Source organism: Malaclemys terrapin, chromosome 16 (assembly GCF_027887155.1).
Source record: "Malaclemys terrapin pileata isolate rMalTer1 chromosome 16, rMalTer1.hap1, whole genome shotgun sequence".
Classification (NCBI taxonomy): domain Eukaryota; kingdom Metazoa; phylum Chordata; order Testudines; family Emydidae; genus Malaclemys; species Malaclemys terrapin.
The window spans coordinates 12,666,766-12,692,852 of NC_071520.1; the positions used below are offsets into that span (position 1 = coordinate 12,666,766).

General features: G+C 48.5%; 1 protein-coding gene across 1 annotated transcript in view; it reads left to right on the forward strand.

The window, feature by feature from the left end:
- The first annotated feature begins 219 nt into the window (after positions 1-219).
- The window catches only part of ADORA2A (adenosine A2a receptor), a 43,077-nt gene continuing 17,209 nt past the window's right edge, over positions 220-26,087 (forward strand). Inside the window, exon 1 of the mRNA XM_054006128.1 lies at positions 220-615. The gene's annotated coding sequence lies outside the window, so the exon portion shown is untranslated. The remainder of the gene's footprint in view (positions 616-26,087) is intronic.

A 26,087-nucleotide genomic window follows, 5' to 3' on the forward strand; every position in this document is an offset into this window, starting at 1 on the left:
CCCACTTCGGCAGAATACCCCTCTGATACTTGTATTTAAATAGAATTCCTCGGGGTCCGTGTTTTTCCATCCTTCTCCTTTTCCCCCTCTTCTTTCAGTGACATTAGTCCCAGCGGCGAGGGTGTGACTGAGCCGACAAAGCGGGCACTCCCCAGGAAGTCCGGCTCAGAGAGCGTGGTGTGCCTTAGCCAGCCGCGGCCAGTCCTTCCTTCAGCTTGGGCGAGCCCCAACGCATGGAACGTGGCTGCTGCGGGGAGAACTCGCCGGGCTCGCGTTCCTGGGGCGGTGATAACCTCCAGGGGGCGCCCTAGAGCCCCCCTCCTGCGTCTCCCGGCCCCGCGGCGCCAGGGCTCAGTCCGTGGGTTGGAATTTCATCCAGGCACCAGCCTGGAGCGGGCGAGCGAGTGGCCGGCCACGCTCGCCGGCGAGAGGGGAGCGGCCAGTTCGCGCGCAGCTGCCGGCGCGGGAGCAGCCCCGGCCTTTGAGAAACTTTCTTGGCCGGTCGGTGGCGAGCACCACAGCGGGCTGGGCAGGAGCTCGGAGCCTGGCTGGCGAGCCCCGGAGAGCCCGCCTGCAGCGCGTGGGGCGGGCGGAGGAAACACCCTCCCCAGACAGGTGGGTACTGTGCGGGGGGGAGGGGTGGCTCTGTGTGGGGCGGACCCCCGGGCAGGGGAGAAGTATCCCCCCCGTCACTCACTCCCCGGGACTTTTCCATGCGTCCCCCCGACACCCCATCCGGCCCCACGGGCATCGCTCTCCAAGCCGCCAGGGTGCTGGGGAATTGCCGAGACCGGGCAGGGGAGGGGAGCCTGCAGATGCACTGCGCGTGGGGCCGGGAAAGTGTGTGTGTGTGTGTCTGTCAGAGAGAGAGGCTGGATCCAAGAATCCGGATGCTATTTGGCCCCCAGCCCTCAAATTGTGCTATTCCAATAGAGAACAAGTGCAGCCTCCCCTACTGCCCACCGCAACCTGGATCCAGCCCCCCCCCCCCCCCCCCCGCCTAGACAACAATCGAAGCTGCTCCTCCGCTCAAAAAATATTCTGGACTCTGGCACATCCTGGTAGGAGTGTCCCGAAAACCAAATCTGGCCCCTGGATCCTGCCAGATCCACCCAAGTTTTAGTCATCTCCTTCTCAAGTCCAGGTCGTGAATAGAGCAGCAGAAACAGTCTAGACTCGGATGCTTCCCGGTGTGTAAGTGCCTCAAAAACTCTGGCACTTGGATCCAGCTGGATTGGTATTTTTTTGGCCCCAGACTCAAACCGAGCTATATGTCAGAGGCTGGGATTTTCTGGTCAAGTAGTAGCGGCACCTTGTTTGTTTTAACAATACAACTTGGGAGCCTGGAGGCAAAAATGCAAACTCCAGCAGAGTCCAGGTGCTGAATGTGTCTGTGATGCTGTTGTGCAGGGATGTAGTGAGGTTTGGGATTTTGCGGTGGAAATGGAGTAGCTGCACTTCTTGTCTATTTATCTGGTTGAAGTTTTGGGTTTGGGATAAAAAGCTCGCTGTCTCCAGAAAGACCCTAGTGCCAAACGCAATCGCTTTTCAGTGGGGCTGTCAGTTTGTAACAAGATCTGGTGAACAAGGATCTGCTGAGTTTTTTTTCTTCTGTATTAAGATCAGTAGAATTTGGGGGATTGGGGTTGAAAATTGGCCAGAACCAATAGGATCTAGGAGCTAGTTATGTATTTTCCCAGTTCTGTTGGGCTGAGATGCAGCCAGATCCTGATTTTTCCTGAGAAATAGGACAGCTAGATTTGTCTTCTGCTTAGACTGTACAAGGTGGGCTTGTGGACCAAAGCCTGCCAAGATCCAACTGCCAGACCCAGGATTTTGTGCAACTTAGGGCACTAGAATGGGTTCAAGTTGGGAACTGTCTGACGGGGTAGGAGCAGCTGCCCTTGTTCTCAGTTCATGCCATGGAATTTGGGGGCAGAGGGTGGAAGTTGGACAGACTCAGGAGGTTCCATGCACTGGATCTGAGGTTTTGCCGCACTCATGTGCCAGCACCAGAATCCACACTCTTGTGGTGAAGTAGGAGTACCTCGACTTCTCTATCTGGGTGTTGGAATTGGGGCCAAAATTTGGCTAGTTCCAGCAGGATCCTGGTAGATCCAGCTTTTACTTTCATCCCTCTGAGGGATACTGGTAGAGTTCGCGTGCTGGCTTCAGAGATGGCATGGGTGTTGAATCTGAATCTCTCCCTGTTCCCTTTGGGGTGTTAGTAATACAGTCAGGCATGCCCTTCCATTGACAGCCTTTGAACATTGCGGGAAAGGCAAACAACTGTCCACTCCCCCTTTTCACCTAAATCCCCAACTGCAAGACTGGGACAATTCTTTGTCATCAGAATTCCTAGATGTCCACAACTTTTGATTCCCTCCCCCCGGCTTTCTCTTGAGTTTGGAGTCTAAGATCTTCATCCCCTTTGTTCCCCCAGCCCTCTGACTTCTCACTGCCACCCCGTGCTCAAACTCTCAGCTTTTGTTCCCCCCTCATCCTCAGACTTCTAGTCCTTAATTTTGTTCCCCTCAAACCCAGCACTGCTGGTGACTCCTTGAATGTACATGCTCTTAGTCAACTGGAAACAGTGGTTTCCCCAGGAGTATCAGATACCAGTAAACGTGCAGATAGCATTTAAAGCTGGTGAGTTTCAGTTGTTTAACTTTGAAATCAAGAGATGTGACTAAATAAACAATGTAACCAGAAATAAATGAGGTGGTTAATTTTTCCTTGGTGATATTTATAGTAGGCTCAATGCTGTCCAGCATTTCAACAACATCTTCAACTGCTGAAAGTAGAGAGCTCTGAGCTTCGGTACATGGAAATGTTGTTAGTGAAGCTGTCACAAGAGGTGGCCAGTAACTCAGCAAGTGGGAGAGGATCATGACTGGGGTGAGATCCAAGTTATGGTGGTTCTGAATGGACCATACTTCGTGCTTTCTGAATCATCTGAAGTTATCAGCAAAAGGGCCACAGCTTCCTCTGTTCATCCCTCCTGGTCTGGTGTAAGGAAAAGAGGGTGTTTATAATGGGCATCCAAGGTGCTGGATGGTGGAGGGTGTGATTCCAAGGCACTGAGAAGCCAGGAGATGGGTGGGATTCCTTCAGCCCATCCTTTCTGTTAGGAGTAAGATCCCATCAGCGGCAGTGAAACACAGGCTGTGGCACATGCAGAGGCTGATCTCGTGCAAGATGCCTTTCAAATATCACACTATAAAGCACTATAGTTTCTCTAATGCTGGTTTTGAGCACTGTGCGGTACAAACACTGGTCTAAGCCACGAGTGCAATGCGCCTCTGTCTTATTACCAACCTAAAAACACTGATTTTGAAGAGGCTGCTTGACAGAGTCTTTCTGCTGTGTCTGTATGTGGCACAAAGAGAAAACAGAAGGGGTTAACTTTAAAAGGTTAGTGTGAGTCATTTGGGTAAATAGTAGTTAAGGCAACTTTTATTAACTATTTAAACCAAAATTATTGTTCCAAGCAGATGGTCATCAATTAGGTAACTCTGTCTTTGAGCGTATTTGTTTTCAGACTTTTAAGTCCCAGCCTTGTGGTAATTGAAGAACTGTAGTAACTGACAAATTCAACTTCCTGTATGCAATAGAGACATGCAGTTATACAGAGAGTACAGTCCTCTCTGTTTTGTCTTTAAAATGGAAAACTACAAGATCAGAGTATCACAGCCACCTACAAAAAGATTAGGTAGAATGACAAGCAGGGATATGGGAAATCCTCAAATTGGATTAGATTTGTGGAAGAATCCACTTATATTTAATCTGTTAAAAAAACAGTACAAATGTGATTAAATATTCAAAGAATATGAATAATATGAAAATAAGAGAACCTTTCTGATGTGGCAAGTAGCTCAAACTGTAAATTAACAATCACAGTTTGTTACCCCCTCCCAATTTATATATAAAAAACAATGGCTACTTGCGTGCACACAGGTGTATAGAAAATAAAAAAGTACATATGCCAAGCAGGATGAGTTCATGGAAAGCAGGTGGGCAGTCTTTCATCCCTTTCAGTGGGATGGACTTGTAATATACATATAAATATCAAGCCCCCAATTCCAAGAAAAGATGAAGGGAACATACCTTCCTGCTTTTGATGAAAGGCATTAGAACCCTGCAGCATAGGTACTGGGGTGCTGCAGTACCCCAGGGCTTGAAAAGTAATAACAACTGTGACAAAGTTCCTCCTCGGTCTTGGTGGGTCCTGCGCTTATTTGCGGATTTTCTTGCCTCAGAGATTCACCATGTGGGTTGTGGAACAGCCCAGAGACCTTCCCATCTGGAAGAACCCCCAGTCCAGGTCAATTGGGAGGTTAGGGGGGTTCCAGCCCAGGGCCCAGTGGACTGCAGCTGTCTATAGTGCCTCCTGTAACAGCTGCATGACAGCTACAACTCCCTGGGCTACTTCCCCATGGCCTCCTCCAAACACCTTCTTTATTCTCACCACAGGACCTTCCTCCTGGTGTCTGATAACGCTTAAGAATCATAGAATATCAGGGTTGGAAGGGACCTCAAGAGGTCATCTAGTCCAACCCCCTGCTCAAAGCAGGACCAATTCCCAACTAAATCATCCCAGCCAGGGCTTTGTCAAGCCGGACCGTAAAAACCTCCAAAGAAGGAGACTCCACCACCTCCCTAGGTAACACATTCCAGTGTTTCACCACCCTCCTAGCGAAATAGTTTTTCCTAATATCCAACCTGGACCTCCCCCACTGCAACTTGAGACCATTGCTCCTTGTTCTGTCATCTGCCACCACTGAGAACAGCCGAGCTCCATCCTCTTTGGAACCCCCCTTCAGGTAGTTGAAGGCTGCTATCAAATCCCCCCTCATTCTTCTCTTCTGGAGACTAAACAATCCCAGTTCCCTCAGCCTCTCCTCATAAGTCATGTGCTCCAGACCCCTAATCATTTTTGTTGCCCTCCGTTGGACTCTTTCCAATTTTTCCACATCCTTCTTGTAGTGTGGGGCCCAAAACTGGACACAGTACTCCAGATGAGGCCTCACCAATGTCGAATAAAGGAGAACGATCACATTCCTCGATCTGCTGGCAATGCCCCTACTTATACAGCCCAAAATGCCGTTAGCCTTCTTGGCAACAAGAGCACACTGTTGACTCATATCCAGCTTCTCGTCCACTGTGACCCCTAGGTCCTTTTCTGCAGAACTGCTACCTAGCCATTCGGTCCCTAGTCTGTAGCAGTGCATGCGATTCTTCCGTCCTAAGAGCAGGACTCTGCACTTGTCCTTGTTGAACCTCATCAGGTTTTTTTTGTCCCAATCCTCTAATTTGTCTAGGTCCCTCTGTATCCGATCCCTACCCTCTAGTGTATCTACCACGCCTCCTAGTTTAGTGTCATCTGCAAACTTGCTGAGAGTGTAGTCCACACCATCCTCCAGATCATTAATAAAGATATTAAACAAAACTGGCACCAGGACCGACCCTTGGGGCACTCCGCTTGAAACCGGCTGCCAACTAGAATGGAGCCATTGATCACTACCCGTTGAGCCCGATGACCTAGCCAGCTTTCTATCCACCTTACAGTCCATTCATCCAGCCCATACTTCTTTAACTTGGTGGCAAGAATACTGTGGGAGACCGTATCAAAAGCTTTGCTAAAGTCAAGGAATAACACATCCACTGCTTTCCCCTCATCCACAGAGCCAGTTATCTCATCATAGAAGGCAATTAGGTTAGTCAGGCACGACTTCCCCTTGGTGAATCCATGCTGACTGTTCCTGATCACTTTCCTCTCCTCTAAATGTTTCATAATTGATTCCTTGAGGACCTGCTCCATGATTTTTCCAGGGACTGAGGTGAGGCTGACTGGCCTGTAGTTCCCCAGATCCTCCTCCTTCCCTTTTTTAAAGATGGGCACTACATTAGCCTTTTTCCAGTCATCTGGGACCTCCCCCGATCGCCATGAGTTTTCAAAAATAATGGCTAATGGCTCTACAATCTCACCCGCCAACTCCTTTAGCACCCTCGGATGCAGCGCATCCAGCCCCATGGACTGGTGCACGTCCAGTTTTTCTAAATAGTCCCGAACCACTTCTTTCTCCACAGAGGGCTGGTCACCTTCTCCCCATACTGTGCTGCCCAGTGCAGCAGTCTGGGAACTGACCTTGTTCGTGAAGACAGAGGCAAAAAAATCATTGAGTACGTTAGCTTTTTCCACATCCTTGGTCACTAGGTTGCCTCCCTCATTCAGTAAGGGGCCCACACTTTCCTTGATTTTCTTCTTGTTGCTAACATGCTGAAGAAACCCTTCTTGTTATTCTTAACATCTCTTGCTAACTGCAACTCCAAGTGTGATTTGGCCTTCCTGATTTCACTCCTGCATGCCTGAGCAATATTTTTATACTCCTCCCTGGTCATTTGTCCAATCTTCCACTTCTTGTAAGCTTCTTTTTTGCGTTTAAGATCAGCAAGGATTTCACTGTTTAGCCAAGCTGGTCGCCTGCCATATTTACTATTCTTTCTACACATCGGGATGGTTTGTTCCTGCAACCGCAATAAGGATTCTTTAAAATACAGCCAGCTCTCCTGGACCCCTTTGCCCTTCATGTTATTCTCCCAGGGGATCCTGCCCATCTGTTCCCTGAGGGAGTCAAAGTCTGCTTCTCTGAAGTCCAGGGTCCGTATTCTGCTGCTCTCCTTTCTTCCTTGTGTAAGGATCCTGAACTCGACCATCTCATGGTCACTGCCTCCCAGGTTCCCATCCACTTTTGCTTCCCCTACTAATTCTTCCCTGTTTGTGAGCAGCAGGTCAAGAAAAGCTCTGCCCCTAGTTGGTTCCTCCAGCACTTGCACCAGGAAATTGTCCCCTACACGTTCCAAAAACTTCCTGGATTGTCTGTGCACCACTGTATTGCTCTCCCAGCAGATATCAGGGTGATTAAAGTCTCCCATGAGAACCAGGGCCTGCGATCTAGCAACTTCTGCTAGTTGCCAGAAGAAAGCCTCGTCCACCTCATCCCCCTGGTCTGGTGGCCTATAGCAGACTCCAACCACAACATCACCTTTGTTGCTCACACTTCTCAACTTTATCCAGAGACTCCGGTTTTTCTGCAGTTTCATACCGGAGCTCTGAGCAGTCATACTGCTCTCTTACATACAACGCAACTCCCCCACCTTTTCTGCCCTGCCTGTCCTTCCTGAACAGTTTATATCCATCCATGACAGTACTCCAGTCATGTGAGTTATCCCACCAAGTCTCTGTTATTCCAATCACATCATAGTTCCCTGACTGTGCCAGGACTTCCAGTTCTCCCTGCTTGTTTCCCAGGCTTCTTGCACTTGTGTATAGGCACTTAAGATAACTCATCGATCATCCCTGGGCTACTTCCCCATGGCCTCCTCCAAACACCTTCTTTATTCTCACCACAGGACCTTCCTCCTGGTGTCTGATAACGCTTGTGCTCCTCAGTCCTCCAGCAGCACACCCTCTCACTCTCAGCTCCTTGCACCTCTTGCTCCCAGCTCCTTACACTTGCACCACAAACTGAAGTGAGCTCCTTTTTAAAACCCAGGTGCCCTGATTAGCCTGCCTTAATTGACTCTAGCAGCTTCTTCTTAATTGGCTCCAGGTGTCCTAATTAGCCTGCCTGCCTTAACTGGTTCTAGCAGGTTCCTGATTACTCTAGTGCAGCCCCTGCTCTGGTCACTCAGGGAACAGAAAACTACTCATCCAGTGACCAGTATATTTGCCCTCTACCAGACTCCTGTACCCCACTGGTCTGGGTCTGTCACACAACCTAAATATATGGCTTCCATCTTCAGCACCCCACTATAAAAATTGTTCCAGCACTTCTGACCTGCAGGAGATTTCTGGACTGTATCAAACTGTCAGAATGTGGGGGAAAGGAAGTATAGATCCAAAATGAGTATTTTTGCCAAAACTTCTGTATTTGCATCTTTTGTTGCTGATATTGTAATAGTTTTCCATAACAGCCACTGCTTGCTCCCACATTTTAATATAATCAGCTTTTAACAACTTTTCTTCTTATTGTTTAGTCTAATCTCTTGTAATGAGGTTCAGGTTGAGCCCTATGATTAAATCCTGATAAAAACAAGCAGAGAAAAAATGCAGCCAAATATGAGAGCTTTGGGGAGAGTTTTGTTTTGGATTTTCACCCTCTCCAACCCACTGACAGCCTCCGGAAGAACCCATTAGTTTTGTGCAGTCCAAGAATCTTTGCTGTTGGGCCTAGCGTCTTTTTCATCCGTTTGTATGGGGTCGGGAACAGGAATAGAAGAGGAATAGAAGAGACAACTGTAGAACTGCTCAATCACTTATAACAAGTTCAACCTATGGACTTGGAAAATCTGAGTGAACAATAAGGGTTGTGACTGATGACTCCATAGAAGATAACCTGATGAGCAATAGACAGCATGAATTCTATAAAAAAAAAATGATAAAGACACCCTGGCAGCGCACTCTGATATGATTACAAATTTAGGAGACGAGGGAATTTGGTGGACGTGATATTTAATAAAGGCCTTTTATAGTCACATGGGAATTGAAAAGTTAAAAAACATTTGTTTAGATAAACATACTGTGATGAGAGAGGCTGCTGAGCCACAAACAGAATGATCACGAGAATTTAGCGAAACGGGCAAACAGAACTGTGATTTAATTATGTTATTATAAAGACTGACTTGGGAACTACTCTCACTAGGCAAAAGACTGAGGGCTTGGCTACACTTACAAGTTAGAGCACATTAAAGGAGCCCCGGGCACACTAGCTCACTCCCCGTCCACACTGGCAAGACACGTAGAACGCTCTGACTCCGCGGCTACAGCACTGCTGGTACTCCATCTCGGCAAGAGGAATAATGTTTGCTGCGCCTTGGCTACAACGCCCAGGCGTCAGTGTGGACGACGTGTTGCATTAGTGCGCTCTGATCAGCCTCCGGAAATGTCCCATAGTCCCCTTAAGTCAAGTGGCCACTCTTGTCATTGTTTTGAATCACTGCAGGAATGCAGATATGCCCTTTGAAAGCTCCCTTTCTGACAGCCGGCTGCTTATCTGCTCTGAGACAAAGCAACCGTTAGTGTGGAATGCTGTGTGTGAGAGAGAGAGGCGGGGGGGAGGGGGAGGTCTGCTGCTGTCTGAACTTACAAGACAGCATGCTGACATGCTCTCAGCCCCCCAAAAACCCACTCCCCCTCCCCCCACATACACACAACACATTCCCTGTCACACTCTACTCCACCCCATCCCATTTGAAAAGTACGTTGCAGTCACTTGCATGCTGAGATAGCTGCCCATAATGCACCGCTCCAAGTGCCGCAAATGTGGCCACACCAGTGTGCTTGAAGCTGACAGTGTGGACAGACTGCCGTGCTTTCCCTATTGCACTCTACGAAGGCTGGTTTAACTCAAAGCACTCTACATCTGCAAGTGTAGCCATGCCCTAAGGCTCGGATTTAGAAAAGGATTTAAAGTCACTTTAAGCATGTTCTTAAGTGTTGGGCTGAATATAGATGCTTTCCTCATGGCCTTATCTGGGAACCTGTTGGTTGGTTAGAGAGCAGTAATCTAGAAAATGGCCTAGGGATGATGAGACTGTTGCACAAAACATGAACATTCTGCTGCGAAGTTCACTAGGAGTGGCAGATGTAAAACAATGAAGAAGCCATGCTTTGAATTCTGTTACTAGGGTTGGGACACCTACTATTAATAAAGACAAATCCATTGACAAATTAGAAAGGTATTCCCAATCCAAAAGGGAATAACTAAAATGCTACAAGTACTGGAGGGTGAGGTGTGAAGAGTGACTCAATTGATTTTATTCATCTCAGTCAAGCGTAGGGTGGGCTATTGTAACAGTTGTAAAACATTTGAACGGTAGTAAAATAAAGGCCAGGGTGAAGTACTTAATTTGTGCCAAGGCTTGGCCGTTCCTAGCCCCGGCACCTCTGGGATTGGCCGTTCCTAGCCCTGGCACCTCTGGGATTGGCCGTTCCTAGCCCTGGCACCTCTGGGATTGGCTGTTCCTAGCCCCGGCACCTCTGGGATTGGCACATCAGTTATGAAAGTAAAAGAAATTGCTTGAGCCTCAGCACCTCTTTCATTACAAACAGGCTCACAACGGGGGGGGGAGGGGGCAAAGGGGCAATTGCCCGGGCTGCAGGGTGCCTAGGCGTGCGAGACCGCTTCGGGCCCTGCACTTTGGGGCGCCCCACAGGCCGGCGTGGGCAGTCACGGAAGTAACACATTCGTCACTTCCGCCCCGGGCCCCGCCCCCGCAGGGATGGCCCTGGCCTTGGGGCTCAGAATTTCTGTCGGCAGGCCTGATTACAAATTAAGCACTGCCAGGGAGGAATGATTCCAGGTGTTGCAGGATGATGTAACAAACCCTGAAACATGAAGAGAACATTTTGTTTAGAGTTGTTTAGGGAACATTTTACTAACAATGAAATTGAGACAATGGAACAATTTGCTGTGAGCGAGACCCAATCACTAGGGAGGTTCAAGCATGGACTGGATAGTGGAGGTGAAGACCAAGCTCCTACTAGTGCAAAGGCTTGAACTAGCCAGTTAGAGGAACGGGGTGGGGGGTCTCAGAGAAATGTGGTGATGTGGGAAATGACTTGCTGGGCTGTTTCCTGCAAGGGGCTGAGTGCACTCCACACTCTGTATCTCCTAGTAAGTGCTCTCTGTACTTTGCAGGATCAGGCTTGTTGTATCTGCCAACTTGTTGCTAGACTCTAAAGCTGACTTAGCAGAGTCTGGCATTCAGTGCCTGCGTTTGCTGTGTCCATACCCGGCATGTTATCCCAGCCAAGCCTCCCTGGAACCCTCAGGAACCTTAGGTAGCAAGCTGTTCCACCTGGGAGCGCAACGAGGCAGCAGGAACTGTGCTAAGCTGGTCTCAGCTGGGGGTCACCCTTTGCATATCTTACTGGGCCAGTTCCTCACCCATTCAAGTGAATAAGGCAGAAAAGGTGAGCAGGGTGCAGTGTGATTCAGCCTTGGTCTGTTTTCTGAATGTTTCCCTTTGGGAGTGGCAAGGTTTGCCATGTTCTCACACTTGGCACAATAACACAGCCCTTGGTCTCTTGCCTCAGCCCGTGTTGGAGCCTCCCAATCTGTCCCCCTTCTCCTGGGCTGTGACATTACCATGCCCTCCTTCTAGGGTGACCAGACACAGGGCCGTCCTTACCCATACGCAAAATACGCAGCTGCGTAGGGCACCAGGAAATTTGGGGCACCAAATTTCCTGGTGCCCTGCACAGCAGCGTGCTGCTCCAGCCCCTGCTCCGGTTCTTCCCCAGGGTCCCTGCCCTGCTCCGCCCCAGCTCTGCCCCCACCCCTGCTCCGCCCCTGTCCCGTCCCCGCTCCCCTGAGGCCTGCAGCAGGGCTGGGCCTGCACTCACTGGCGGCGGGAAGTGCAGCGGCCTGGCCTCAGCTGCGCTGCCAGTGAGTGCTGGTGGGTGGTTCCCCCCGTCTCCCAAGCCAGCCCCGCCCTGCCCCACCCCACGGAGGCCTGGGGCCCCACACACACCCCCCGCAGAGGGGTTGCGGAGGGCCCCAGAATAGCTAGGGACGGCCCTGACCAGATAGCAAGTGTGAAAAATCGGGACAGGGGGCTGGGGGGTAATAGGAGCCTATATAAGAAAAAGCCCCAAATATCGGGACTGTCTCTATAAAATCAGGACATCTGGTCACCCTACTTCCTTCCTTTTCTCTCACCCCTTTTTTTCAGTAACTGTTGGCATAATGAAGGCTCCAAGTGTTTCCAAAGTGAAGTGTCTAGTATCTGGGTAGAACCGGTATTGCAGTGGTAGCACAGGAGTAGAGCTGGGATGAAATCAGGTTGCCCATTCATTCCATTTTGTAATTCATCTCTCATTTGCATGTATCCCCAGATGTTGGGTTGTGAGGAGGTGAGAATTTGTAGATGTTTATTCTTTTCTTGTCATTACCAGAACCACTGACCTTCTGGGAGGGGAATGCTCAGGCCTCTGGGACTTATTTGGGAACCTCTCATAACTGGCTGTTGACATTTTCAGAAAACTGAGTGTTAAGTAAGTCCAGATACAAATCAGTCCCTGAGGCTGAAGAGTCGTGGGAAGTGGGTTAATAAAACGTATATTGCATGGTAATAAAAGCTTCATTTTCACTCTGAGATCAGTGCACTCGAGCACATTGGGAGGAATTCTGAAACTTTCAGCAGGAAACGTTCCCCTTAATAAAAGGTCACGAAGAGGTGTTTGATTCTGTAACGCGATCCACAGGAGCGATGCAGGCATCTTAAATTGCTGCGAGAGTTTTAATGTTCATATGTGTCTAGTCCATACAGCAATCTCCATATTCTACAGCGCTCTAGAAAATCATATTGCCAGACAGCAGCTAGAGGGCATTTTATCAGCCTGACTTTGGCAGTGGCCAGTATGGTTATAGTTGTATGCAGTGTGGGGGCTTTAGAAAGTAAACCCATTCATTTTGAATGTGTTAAAGACCTATAGTCTACATTTTTAAAAATGACCAGTGATGTTGGGTTTCTAGTTTGACACCCCTTAAAAGCACCTGATTTGCAGAACTGCTGAGTATCCCCCTCCTGAAAATCAGGCCACTTTAAGCTGTCAAGTTGGGCACCCAAAGACAAAGGTGCCCCAAATCACTAGTCACTTAAAAAGCCCAGATTAGTCCTGTCTTTACAGAACCAGAGGGGGCTCATTTGGACACGTAACAGAAGTTCTTCGAGTGATTGCTCATGTGTATTCCACAATAGGTGTGCGTGCTCGCCACGTGCACTGGTGCCGGAAGTTTTTCCCCTAGCAGTACCCGTAGGGGAGCGCCCCGCAACCAGTGGCGCCTCCATGGCGCAGTATAAGGGGAGCTGCACGCTCCCTCCACCCTCAGTTCCTTCTTGCCGCCAGTGAAGGTGCTTCGCAACTGCTCTGCTCCAGCTTTGCTGTAGGTCGTCCCCAAAACTGCTTGTTCGTTCAGTGTATGGTACCTGTAGTTAGTTAGTTGTTTAGTTTAGCTAGAGCGCCCGGGCCGGGGCATGCCCCATGCCCCGGGTTTTAAGTCGTGTGACACTTGTAGGCGATCTATGCCACTGAGTAATCCATAGGCAGATTGTTTACGCTGTTTGGGGGAACTCATCTCAGCAATCGCTGCAAGATTTGCAAGTCGTTTAAGCTTTGGACCAAGAAAGAAAGGGACATTGGGCTCCGGGCTATCCTGATGGAGTCGGCACTGACCCCGGCTCCGGCACGCCACTCCGAGTCGGCACCGGGCACCGCGGTGTCGGTGCACGGCGACCCTCCAGCGCCAACGACTGGTCGGCACCGCTCCCCGTCCACGGGACACATCAAGAAGGCTAGGAAGAGGCCTTCCTCAATCCCCACCGGCCTCTGGGCCTCTGACTCAAGTCAAGCGGAGTAGCCCGGCCCATTCAGAGCAGGCCTCCCCGGATGTCCGGATGCCCTGCAGGTGGCCCAGGATGTTATGCCCATGCCGGTACTAGGAGCACCGCCGATGTCGGCCCCGCAGTTGCCCCTGGTTCGGTACTGGTCTCAGTCGAGGGAATGTTCCCGAGGCCATTTGCTGCCCAGTGACTGTTCAGGGCAAAGTCCACGTGGATCGCCCTCGATGTCCTCCACTAGGCTGTCTGGTTGGGTTCCATCTGAGCGAGACTCTCGGCACCGCTCTGCCTTGAGGAGCGAACGCCAACGGGACTGAGGCAGACGTTGCCAAAGGTCCTTGTCTCAGAGGGGCTATCGCAGCCGGTCATGGCAAGAACGTGGATGTCATTCCCGATCAGCGTCCCACTCCAGGACCCTGCCACGGCACCGCCTCCGCAGCCCCGGGCATCAATCACCAGCGTCTTGCTGTTGCAGGTCCGCCCGCCAGAGCCGATTTGTTACCGATGGTACCGGTCCTCCACGTCGGGATTGCGGTCCCGTGGTCAGTATCACTCCCAGCGCCAGCGCTCCTCCCGGTCCAGGGACAGCAGTGGGTCGTATGTCAGCCTGGCCTCCCTTTGTAGTCGTCCATCTATGGGCCAGGCCAGCCAGGCTGAACAGCTGGCTCCTCCAGTGCCACTGCAGGTGTAGTGGCACCGGGCCCCGTGGCCAGCCCAATGGTACCAGTGGGCCCCGTGGCCCCTGATACAGACCCCGGTGGGGACTCACTCGGTGGTCGGAGCCTCAGAAGGACCATCGGCCTCCCTCTCCAGACCTCCGAGGAAGGAGTTGGTGGGACGTACATCCTCGGCACCGTGCCCCGAGACCGACCAGGTGGTGGACCCTCCGGTGTCAGTGGACACCCAAAGTACCGCACTGACCTCCTCACCCTCCCCAGATGAGGCGATTATGGCCCCTCCTCCCTCCGTGCTGCAGGAGGACTTTAGGGCCCACCAAGAAATCTTTAAAAGGGTGACATCAAGCCTCCATCTCCAAGCAGAGGAGTTGGAGGAGTCCTCGGACTCCCTGTTTAACGTGCTGTCCTCCTTGGCACCGGGGAGGGTGGCCTTGCCTCTCCATGAAGGGGTGGCAAAAATTTCAAATGCCCTGTGGCAAACCCCGGCCTCATTGTCCCCCATCTCTAAGAGAGTGGAACGTAAGTATTCTGTACCCGCCAAGGGGCATGAATACTTATACACCCACCCTGCTCCTAACTTCCTGGTGGTCAAGTCGGTCAACCCCAGGGAACGGCAGGGCCAGCCAGCCCCCACCCCTAAAAATAAAGATTCAAGGAGGCTGGAATCTTTTGGAAGAAAAATGTATTCGTCCTCGAGCTTCCAGTTACGGGTGGCGAACCACCAGGCTCTCCTGGGCCGGTATGAGTTCAATCTGTGGGGCTCTCTGCCCGAGTTCGAGGACTCCCTTCAGGAGTGTGACAGGAAGGAGTTCAAAGCGCTGGTGGAGGGGGGTACAGCGGCTGCCAGGGCAACCCTGCAGGCAGCTTCGGATACAGCGGGCACAGCCGCGCGGTCCATGGCCTCCGGGGTGTCCATGAAAAGGACGTTGTGACTCCTGCTCTCTGGGCTGTCCAGCGAGGCACAGACCTCCCTGCAGGACCTCCTGTTTGACGGCAAAGCTCTGTTTGCGAAACAAATGGATACAAAGCTGCATGGCCTGAAAGACTCCAGCACGACTCTCCAGATTCTGGGTCTCTGTGTTCCGGCTCCGGCTAAACCTAAGTTCAAGCCGCCTACAGAGGCAGTCTCGGCCTGCCCCCCAGGCCTGGGTCCTCCAAGGGCAAGCAAGTGGGGAAAAGGCGGTTTTGACGGGACGCCCGGGGGCGCCCTGCCAGTTCTCATCAGGGATCCACCCTCAATAAAGCTTCCCTTCTCCAATCGGTTGTGTGCTTTCCTCCCGGAGTGGTCGCAGCTGCCCTCGGACTGAGGGGTCCTCAACACCATCTCCTGGGGCTACACCGTCCAGTTTTTTTCCTTCCTGCCCAACCACCTCCCCGCCCCCATCCCCCCTGGGGGACCCCTTGCACAAGGCTCTGCGCGAGCAGGAGGTGGGGCAGGAGGGAGGTGGGGACTGGCCGATTCTTTAAGGGATTAGATCACATCTTCCCATATGTTAGGCTCCCTGTCCCACAATGGGACCTAAATCTGGTGTTGGCCCGTCTCATGGGGGCCCCATTTGAGCCGCTAGCCACGTGCTCCTGGTCACACTTCTCGTGGAAGGTGGCCTTCCTGGTTGCGATCACATCGGCTAGGCGGGTCTCGGAGCTCAGGGCCCTGACCTCCGAGCCCCCGTACACAGTGCTTCATAAAGATAAGGTCCAGCTCCACCCACACCCTTCATTCCTCCTGAAGGTGGTCTCCGCCTATCACATGGGTCAGGACATTTTTCCATGCGTCCAGTGAGGAGCGCCGCCTACACATGCTGGATGTGAGACAGGCTCTGGCTTTCTACCTGGAGCAGACTAAACTGTTTAGAAAATCCTCGCAACTGTTCATCGCCTCAGCTGAGCGCATGAAAGGTCAGCTGATCTCCACTCAGTGGCTCTCCAACTGGATCACCTTGTGCATCTGTACCTGTTATGACCTGGCGGGAATCCCTCCGCCACCAATTGTGAGGGCACACTTGACTCGGGCGCAGGCCTCGTCGGCTGCCTTTTTGGCCCATGTCCCCATTCAGGACATTTGTAGGGCTTCCAAATGGTCTTCAGTTCACACATTCACCTTGCACTATGCGATCATCTCCCAGACCAGGGATGATGCTGGGTTTGGCAGGGCTGTGCTCCGTCCTGAGCGTTTGTGAACTCCTACCCACCTCCAACATATACAGCTTGGAATCACCTATTGTGGAATACACATGAGCAATCACTCAAAGAAGAAAAGTCAGTTACCTTTTCTGTAACTGATGTTCTTCGAGATGTGTTGCTCATGTCTATTCCACATCCCACCCTCCTTCCCCTCTGTTGGAGTTGTCTGGCAAGAAGGAACTGAGGGTCGGGGGAGTGCGCAGCGCCCCTTATACAGCATCATGGAGGCGCCACTCCAGGGGTCGCAGGGGCACTCCCCTATGGGTACTGCTAGGGGAAAAACTTCTGGCACCGGTGCACGTGGCGAGCACACACACCTATTGTGGAATAGACATGAGCAACACATCTGGAAGAACACCGGTTACAGAAAAGGTAACTGTCTTTTTCAGCTGCCTGTCTAGCTGGGGTCCAAGGTAACTAACGCAGGTGGAGAGGGAAGATTGAGGGGAAACTTGGGAAAGGTTATGTAACTGTACAAAGATGGAACCACTCTGGGGGTGGCTGGGCAGTACCAACTTTTAATGGATGGTTGCAGTTTTTAGAAGATGAGGTAAAATTGCATCCTTTGGGTCTATGGGCTGAGGCGGTCTTAATGGGATTGTCCCTTTGCTATAGTTCATTTTGTTGTCTGTTTCTCCCTAACGACCCTGAGAAGGGGCAGATACTTAATCCTCCTGAGGGAACCAGTGACTTCTCCCGTGCATTCATACTACAGCCTTACTGTATAGTTTGTGTTTGGCTTCCCCTTCCATTTACAGGGGTTGGTACAACCAAGGTGGGCTCAACACTTCTGAATTCAGTCTTCTTCAGAGTTTTAGGGTGTCTGGTCCTGGGGGTGTTGGTTTGGACCCATCTCCATTGTAAACCTCCTTGTACTTGAGAGCCCACTTAGAAATCTGTTTTAGGAATATCTTCTCACTTCCTATTGGCTGACAATAAGGACTGGGCTTGGGTCACGTATTTGAGAAATGGATGGGAATTTATTTAAATCAAGGGTTGGAGACTTTTTAAAAAAAATAGTCTTTATTGTAAGCAAGAAAAATATTTAGAGGAGCAAAGGACCATTCTCTGGAAGTCACTATTAGAAGGAATCCGTGCTTGCTGACCTCTTTGCCTTTCCACTTCCTTTAGACAAACATTTTAGCTCATAAACAATTAACAAGAAATTTGTGCTAATAAAAAATTGTATAAAGTGATTTGTGAAGGGGCAAGCTAGATCTCCAATCTGATAGTCTGCCAGGAAAACATAGTGCTTCCAAACTTTTGAAGTCCTGTGTAATTAGCAATACGTGCTCTCCCCAAAGTGCAGTATCAGTGTCTACTGGCTGAGCAGATCCAAAGGAGGGATTTAGTAAACATAGCAGAACGTAATACATAAGCAGGCATGATTTTACCAAAGAGCATGGAGACCCAGAGAAAGAAGGGAAAGAGAGAGTTAGATCCCTGAATGCACAGGCTGAGCACTGTCGCTTTGGAGTTAGTAAAGAACACTTGAGATTTTGTAGTAGTTTGATTTTTTTCTAAAAGTGTTGTTCAAATTCCTATCTCAGCTCTCTCTAGAAAAGATGGTGTAGCTGGCTCAGCAGACTGTGCTAGTGAAAATGTGTTGTCCAGCAAGAAACTAATAGAATTGTGGTGCAAGTAGCAGAAGAATAAATTCCCAAGGGGAGAATAGAAGCATCATTTAAAAAAACCCCAAAACCTCTTAATTGCACTGAGTTCATGGGGTAGAAATGTTACAGGTGTAACAAGGGATAACACAGGAGGGATTATGCATATTAAAGAAATGTAAGGGAAAAAGACACTGGAAGCAAAAAACCTAGGGTGATAGTACAAACAGTGGTGAATGATGCCTACTTCCTGAGAGTCGTGTCCAAAGCTAACATTTATGTGCAGGCTTGGGCTTCTAATCTTCAGTAGTGTTACATTTACACATTGATCCCAGGGCAGAGTGAAACCAGTTTATAAAGAGACTTTGATGGAGATGCTCCCTAAGTTGGAGCAGCCCAGAGTATTGCTCAGTAGCCTAGCTGTGTCAACTGAAAGCCCATCCTCACTCTACAAGGCCCAAGGAGAGTGGGTTTGACACACATTAATTGAGCCAGCACCAGTAACCTCCTAGACCAAACTACAGTCATTGAGATGGGCCTGGTGGAACATACAGAGGAAGCAGGTACGGTGTTCAGCCAGAATGTCCACCTTAAAGATAACAGGGTGGATGTGATGAGAGGGGCCAAGCTCCATGTACTCAGTCTAACCTAAAAGGTGCCAGTCCCCATTTCCCAATTGAAGGAAGAACAGGACAAATCAAGGAGAATGGTGCAATAGGGCATGTTACTGACCCAGCAAAGTAGTGTGCCCGTCATGGATAGGAGGAGGGCACATCCAGATCTGCATAGACCTAAAAAAGCTCAGTGAAGAAGTAAGGGGGGAAAGGTGTATTCTCCCCACAATGGAAGAAACAATCTCAGTTTAGCTGGTGCAACAGGATCTTCCGCACTGGATTCTGACGTGTTCCTTTCCACCCTGACTGTGCCAAGCAGAGAACTTTCATAGCCATCTGAAGGATATCGCTCTATTGCCATGCCAGAAGCTTTCCAAAGGAGGAAAATGAGTGAGATTCTGCAAGGCTGGAGGGCATTCTTCATGGATGACACTTCAGGTACAGAAGGACATGATGATGAGATGAGTTCAGAGAGCAAGTGGACTAAAATTAAACTGAGGAAAAATATGTGGGTGGGTAGATGAATAGTATGGCAGACCCCACTCTGAATGATATATACCCTGAGCATTCTAAAAAGAGAGGAGGGGACAGCCACGGAGAGGTCAATTCCATCACCTGAAAATACACTGGAACAGATGTGTTTCAACAATATGGCACTTTTTTTTTTTTTTTTTTTTTTTTTTTTTTTTGAGCAAATTCCTACAGTGCTCCAGAAAGGCCTGGCTCTTCATGAATTACTTAAAACCCTGTCTTTTCCTTTGCTCCTTAAGTGCTCCTGAGTGGAGCCATAACTGTTTGCAACTGGTGTACTGGGTGTAATAGGAAAAGAGGAGTCTGACCAACAGAACTGGCATTGAGTCCAATCAACAGCCATGTACCTTCCCACAAGAGACCACACGTTCTTCTGACCACCGTTGGAGATAACTTGTTAGTGATCAGGGCACTTTCTCTAAACCAGTCTTCTCTTTCTGTGTTTTCATTAGGATTCTCTTCAGCATCTTTCTTACGCTTGTGTGCAACAATCTAGCCACTCGCTTTTTTTTAATTGACACTATATGAATATTAATATTTTGTCTACTCTTGACCCAAGGGCTCAGTCCAGGATCTTCATGTTACTGAGCAGGACAGTGCGGCGTTCCTGCTGTCTACTGCAGTTATTGAGACTCGGCTAAAGTGGACACCAAGGAGCCTTTTTCTTTGCGTTTGTTTTTTAACCTAGCTTTGGTGCAATCGGTTGCCTGTTGTGTCCCTCCTGTACCTTTACTGGCACTGGTTGGTGTGGTGCACATTACAGTTGGAGGAGTCGTTGTGGGGGAAGTTTCTTCTTCTTTGTTTTTGTTTAACATTTACAGTATCCACTTAGAAAATAATGGTCAGGTGTTTTCCATTCCAACCCCTTTTCCAGTGCAGCAGTAAAGATTAATCCACTTCTAGCTCTTGGAGGTTGGAGCACCAAGCCCAAGACAAAGTTTCAGATTAACCGTTCTTGTTGGCTGGTCCATCCAGAGCCGATGCTAGGCATAAGCAGACTAAACAATTGCTTAGGGCCCTAAGTAGCTCAAGGGGGCCCCCATTAATTATAGGTATGTGTTGGGGGGCCCAAAAATATTTCTGCTGAAGGCCCCCAATGGGCTACCACTAGCACCGGGTCCATCCTGCATCATGGGCTTTGCTTTCAGGCTGGTACCTGAGATGGTATATCCCCCCCACCTGCCTTAAATTGTGATTTTCACTTTAGAGGTAAGTAGAGCAGAGAGACCCTGGAGGGTTTTTGCCTTCTTCTCCAGCATGGGGCACAGGTCACTTGCAGGTTTGAACTAGTGTCAGTGGTGGATTCTCTGTAACTTGAAGACTTTAAATCATTATTTGAGAACTTCAGCAACTCAGCCAGAGGTTCTGGGTCTATTACAGGAGTGGGTGGGTGAGGTTCTGTGGCCTGCCATGTGCAGGAAGTCAGACTAGATGATCAGGATGGTCCCTTCTGGCTTTAGAGTCTATGAATCTATAAATAGAAGAGGGAGGAACAGTATATAGGCCAGTGGGGTAGGGCTTAATTATTATTTTATTAGTTATGGATAGTTGCTAAAGTTATTGATAGTAAATGAAGTCAGGATGGGCTGGGGTTGGGTGCAGCACAACCTTCTGAAGAGGGGGGTCTCTTTGCCCCCGTCAACCAGGTAGAACAGAGGAGTTGGGTTGGAGTGCAGGGACAGGCTGCCATTGCCCTGGGGGAGAACAGAATGGATTGGCTCGGTCTTAGAAATGGCTGAAACCATCTTTGTTCCGAATACAAAGTGAAACAGTGGAGTGTTTGGTGGAGCCCTTAAATGAACTTGGTTGTTCAGCTGGGGGTTTCTACATTGCTTCATTGAAGAAGGACTTCATTCATCGATGAGATAGTAGCCTGGGCATGTGTGCTCCATACTGCCAAGCCTCAGGAAACCCAAGTTGGAGTCTAAATCTTAGTCTCCTGTTCCCCAGGTTGCTGAGACAGTGTGTGCAGGCCCCGGCCGTGGGAGTGCCACACACTACTCCTCATCTGGCTGAATACAGGACAGCACTGATGGGTTCACAAGAGTGTCTTATCTACACTTTTCTCAGCCAGAAGGATGATGACTTAAAAGATTTTTGGGATAAAAAGAACGCAGAAAAGTTCTCTCCAGGTCTGTGACAGGGATGTTGACTATCCCCTGTGGGGGGTCAGGATTTATATAAGCGCACATACTGTGTGTAGATAGATAGCTCAATCTTTGTTATACTTGTCTAGGACTACATTTTCAAGGAGACCAAGCACCCTTGCTCCAGTTGAAGGTTATGGGAGCTGCAGGTGCTCAGAGCACCTGAAAATCAGGCTTGTAACATGCTGTGGTATTCTTGCCTGCTTTGTTTTATTTTCATCCTTCGTTAATGACGAAAAGTCACAAGGGAAACAGTCTATTGTTAATATTTAATTTCCTCTTATTACTGGAAGCAGATGACTAAAAGATCAATTAAAAATATAACCAATAAAAAGCCAATAAGGAAACCAGAAGAGCCACATCCTGCTAAGATAGAGCAACTCTTCCTCCCGCCTGCGCATCCCAGCCACCTCTTCATCCGTTAGCCAGGATGTAGAGAAACCAGTTCTCAACCACGCCCCGGCCATTGCAGCGTGACATGAGGTAGATGGGGAACTTGTGAAACAATTGTAAATAAGGCATCTAAAACCTTGGTATCTAAGTGCAGGAAACAAACTGCCGAGCAGCATTTAAAAGCAATTCACAAGGAACAAAACCCAGATTTTTCAGTACATTTGTTGCCTAAAATGTTTCTCAGCTACAGGTAAAGAATGGACAATGGTTAATTTGTGTGATAGATGATCCTCTAAATATATGGCATGAGGCAATGTGTCTTCGACATTTCAATAGATTTTAAAGATATGGAAACTTCCCCTAAGTTAAAGCATCTTCAAAGGGAGGAGAATGTTCCCAAGTGGCTAAAAGTTTCCTTTCTGAGTTCCGAAAGCAGGAAACATATGGCTTATTAACAGCACCAACCTGCTGGCTCAATTTCAGGGTTAGGGTAGTTAGGGATAATACCCTGTACAAGACCTAGGTTTTGCCCTTAGGAAACTAGGCACCTGGGACTGTGTAATTTCCCAGAGATACACTAGGAGGCACTGTGCTGGGGAGGAGGTGGCGTGTGGCCAGCTCAAGATTGTTGTCTGTGGAGTGAGTCCCAATTATGGTTGTCTCTCTCTTGGTAGGGACACCACCTCTTCCCTTCCATGTTACCTTGACATGACCCACTTTCCCTAGTAATGGTTTTCACTGGTCTGGAACCGGCCGGGAAAACCCATTCTGGTCCTGAGACCCGGCTGGAGTGGGGAAGGACCAGTCAGAGTCCAGAATGGCTCCAGGCAAGGAGGTGGGATCGATAGTGCTGTGAGGAGGCTGGGGTGTGATAGGCCCTCAGCCTATCAACACGGGCTTGGGGACTAAAGGAACAATAAGGGGCTGAGAGAGGTTCTTGGCTTTGTTTTTTCTTCCACCTCAATCCACGCAGTGTTTGGTCACAATAGCTCCGGCTTCTGCATGTTAGAAATTCACATGGTTCCCTGATGCATCACACTGTTAGGGAGGTTCCCCTGTGCTGAAATTCATTGCAGCATGTACCTTTACCTGGCCAGTTCATGCACTGCCTCTAGCTGCTTGGCCCTGCACTCTGGCTACAAAGGCAATGGATTTGAAGATTTTTGGCTCCCAGGGAGGGGTCCCATTCTGATGGCTGGAGGATCAGAGACTGTCTGAGAAATCCTGCACCCTGTGGGATATTGCTAATGCCCCTGAGATTGACTACCAAATTAAAAATTGTGAATATTGTCAAACCTGTTACTCCACAGCTGGAAATAAAATGTTCATCGAATAAGGAGGCTGGGTCGTGAGAAGAACAAGTCCACTCATCACCAGCATGATGATGCATAATGCAGGCATGTGTATCCAAAAGCAAGAGGTCTAAACTGAGCCTCAAGGGGGCAATGGCAGGAAAGGAATTTGTCTGCGGAATGTTTGAATCAACACTATCTGAGCATTCACTCCAGATAAAAACCCCCAGCAGCTCAGGAGACTGCAATGGCAGTACCTCAGTCCAAAGTCAGTTGGAAGAGCTCAAAACAAAAGCTTGTTCTGCCTCCAGATGTGAACAGCTTCATTGGAACATGCTGTTCAGATTCTTTATTCAGTTTTCAAGAGACAGCTTCTCATTGGGGCTGAAATCTGAGCTAGAACAGAGTGTTCCAAGTCATGAAAAATGAACCAGGGAGCAGCTTGGGGGGTTTGTGAGCGGCAAGAAAGGTTTATTTAATAATGGGAGAAAGGCAGGAACATAGCCCAGGGTAACAAGGAGGGATTAATCCAATTAACAGAACAAGACATGAGTTTGAGAAGCAATATTAATTGTCGCTGTCCAGCAGGCTGCATGGTACCGGTTATTTTTCCCAATTCACAAGAAGTTCACAATGTTGATCCCTTGAGGACCTAACTGAAATGTTAAATATCCCACCCCCAATACCTTCGTAAGTAAAGCAGGCTTGTGAGTAAATTAATCTCATCAGTGCTGGCTGCTGGACTGTTGTCATACATGGAATATATGCTCCTCAGAGAAATCAGTACCCACAAAATATATGTCTTCCCCTTTATGTCTATATTTTCATTCCTGCTCAGTAAATTCTAGCAATATGAACTGAACAAACTGGGGCCTGGTTTGCAAACTAATTTTGGAACTAAAGCAAGCTTCAAATACTTCTGCTGTCAAAGAGTCTGGCTGCCGGCGGGCTGAAGGTAAATCCTGCCCCACCACATGGAAAATGAAGGAGATGGGAAATGAATCGGTATATGGCACTTGCACCTCAGAGCCCATTGTACCCAGTGAGCTTGTGGCAGTCATGATGCTGGAATGTTGTAAATTCAAACACTGTATCTAATGCCAGTTGCTACCTACCACAGAAACATTGGTGCTGAAGGAGATGCAATGCTGGCATGTCATGGCTGGAATGTTTGCTCACCTCCAGTCATTTGTCTTCTGAGATAGATCAACTCTACCCAGGTCTAATGCTTTCCATCCCATGAAAAAGCAGAGTGTAGCAGAATATAAGAACCAGTTGTCCTCCTTCTGAACAGAACACTGAGGTGAACAGAGAAGATTATGATGGAAAAATAAGACTGCAACGTGCAAACAGAACCAGAGAACTAGGCATGAGCCAAATTCAAAGCCTCCAGAGACTAATTTATAAAAAGGAAATCAGTCAGTGATGCAACTGGGTGAAGTAGAATGTACAAGCACTCTCGTGACATAAGACAATTAAAGACAGTCATTAAATTTAAAATTACAGCATCTTTTTCCAAGAGGATGTGCTCAACTGCAGAAAATTCCATCTCTCCCTGCATGGATTTGAACTAGGTGGGACTTATCTGGAATGATGAGCATCAGGGAAATCCAATAAAACCTTGCTATCTATCTCCTGCCTAATCTGATTAAAGATAGCCATGTTGGACAAAGATTAGCTGGTGAAGTGGTCAAGTTAAATAAAGCACAATTAGGATTAAGATGGGTTCATCAGCCTACACAAGGAAGTGATGATTTGGGAAAAGATATCCTATTGATCCTGTTTCCCCTTCTGTAAAATGGGAATGTTAGTGACCTCCTTTGTAAAGTGCTTTGAGTTCTACTGATGTAATGCGCTATGTAAGAGGTAGATGGCAGTTTTATTGTCTCTGCATCCTGTTTAACTTGATTACTTCAAAGGCTAGTTCTTTTCCAGCACCGCTGTTTTTATAGCTGTCGTAGCTTGATGTGATAGATCTTTTCTTTTTAAAGTTGGCTTTTTTATGGGTCAAAGGTTTTGGCTGAGATACTCCATATGCAGTTGTTAAATTTCACTAAGTGTTTATTTAGCAGAGAGTTGGTACTTAAGTTTGAGTTTCATTAATTTTATGTGTCTGGCGATATGAATGTAAGTTAGGAAGCCTCACATCGTTTGTAAAAAAGGCCTACAAAGCTCAACGGATTATTCATACTCAGGATTTGTGTTTTGCATTCTTGGAGAGATGTGAACTAATTTGATGTCCCCTTCCCCACTTCAAAGCCCTCATTTGTGGGCTCTAGCTGGGACCGTTCAAGTCAAATGACTAACCTTTTCATAGCATGGGACTTCCAATAGACACACACATCGTAACTCTTGGAGCAATTTTTTCCTATCCCTAAAGTTGCCACTCGTTTCCCCATTTTTCTTCTATTCTTTTTCACTCTGTCATCTCTGCTTCTCTTTCTCTGTCTCCTGTCATCTCACTTTTCTGCCCTCTTCCCTGCATCTCTGTCTCTTTCTTTCTGCTCATCTGCTGTTAACTCTATTACCCGGGGCTGGATTTCAGGATAGAATGCATTTTGGCAAGTGTGTTTCAGGCAGGATTTGAAATGGATAATTAATGACATTTGGAGAGGTAAAACAGGGCTATACTTTTAACTTTATTGACATACGGTGGAGAGAAGAGCTTTTGGAGGGACTGGATAGAGAAAGATAATAGAGACTGTCCCTCCTCAAGGTACTATTGGTAAAACGGAAGATCCTTATCTGCCCCTTACCGGCTACATTGCAAGTTCATTTCCCCTATTGACTTCCCCAAAATATATATATAAAACAAAAGGGGATATCAGGAGTTGATGAAAAGGAACAGTTTTAGCACTTCTAAATCCAAAAGAACCACTCCCTCTCCTTTCAAACACAGCATTAGCAATAGGGATCTAAAGCAATGAAAGGTGCAAGATTCGCTTATCTCCCTGAGATGAGATGTGAATCACAAGTTCATTGCATTTTCACTATCTTTACTCCTTTATTTTATTTTGAGAAATTCTGTTTCCGACGTCAGATCAGTCTATCTTTTGTGAAGATGTGAAAACCGGCTGTTCAGGGTCATCTGTTGTTATAGCACCAAAACATTCATTTTGGGAGGCTTATCTGCATTTCTGAAACTGAACCCGGTGGTGATTTAGCAACTGACACCAAGGCCCCTTTCTTTCCCATCCCTACTTGTGTTCGTTTGTCATAACTGTACTCTTCC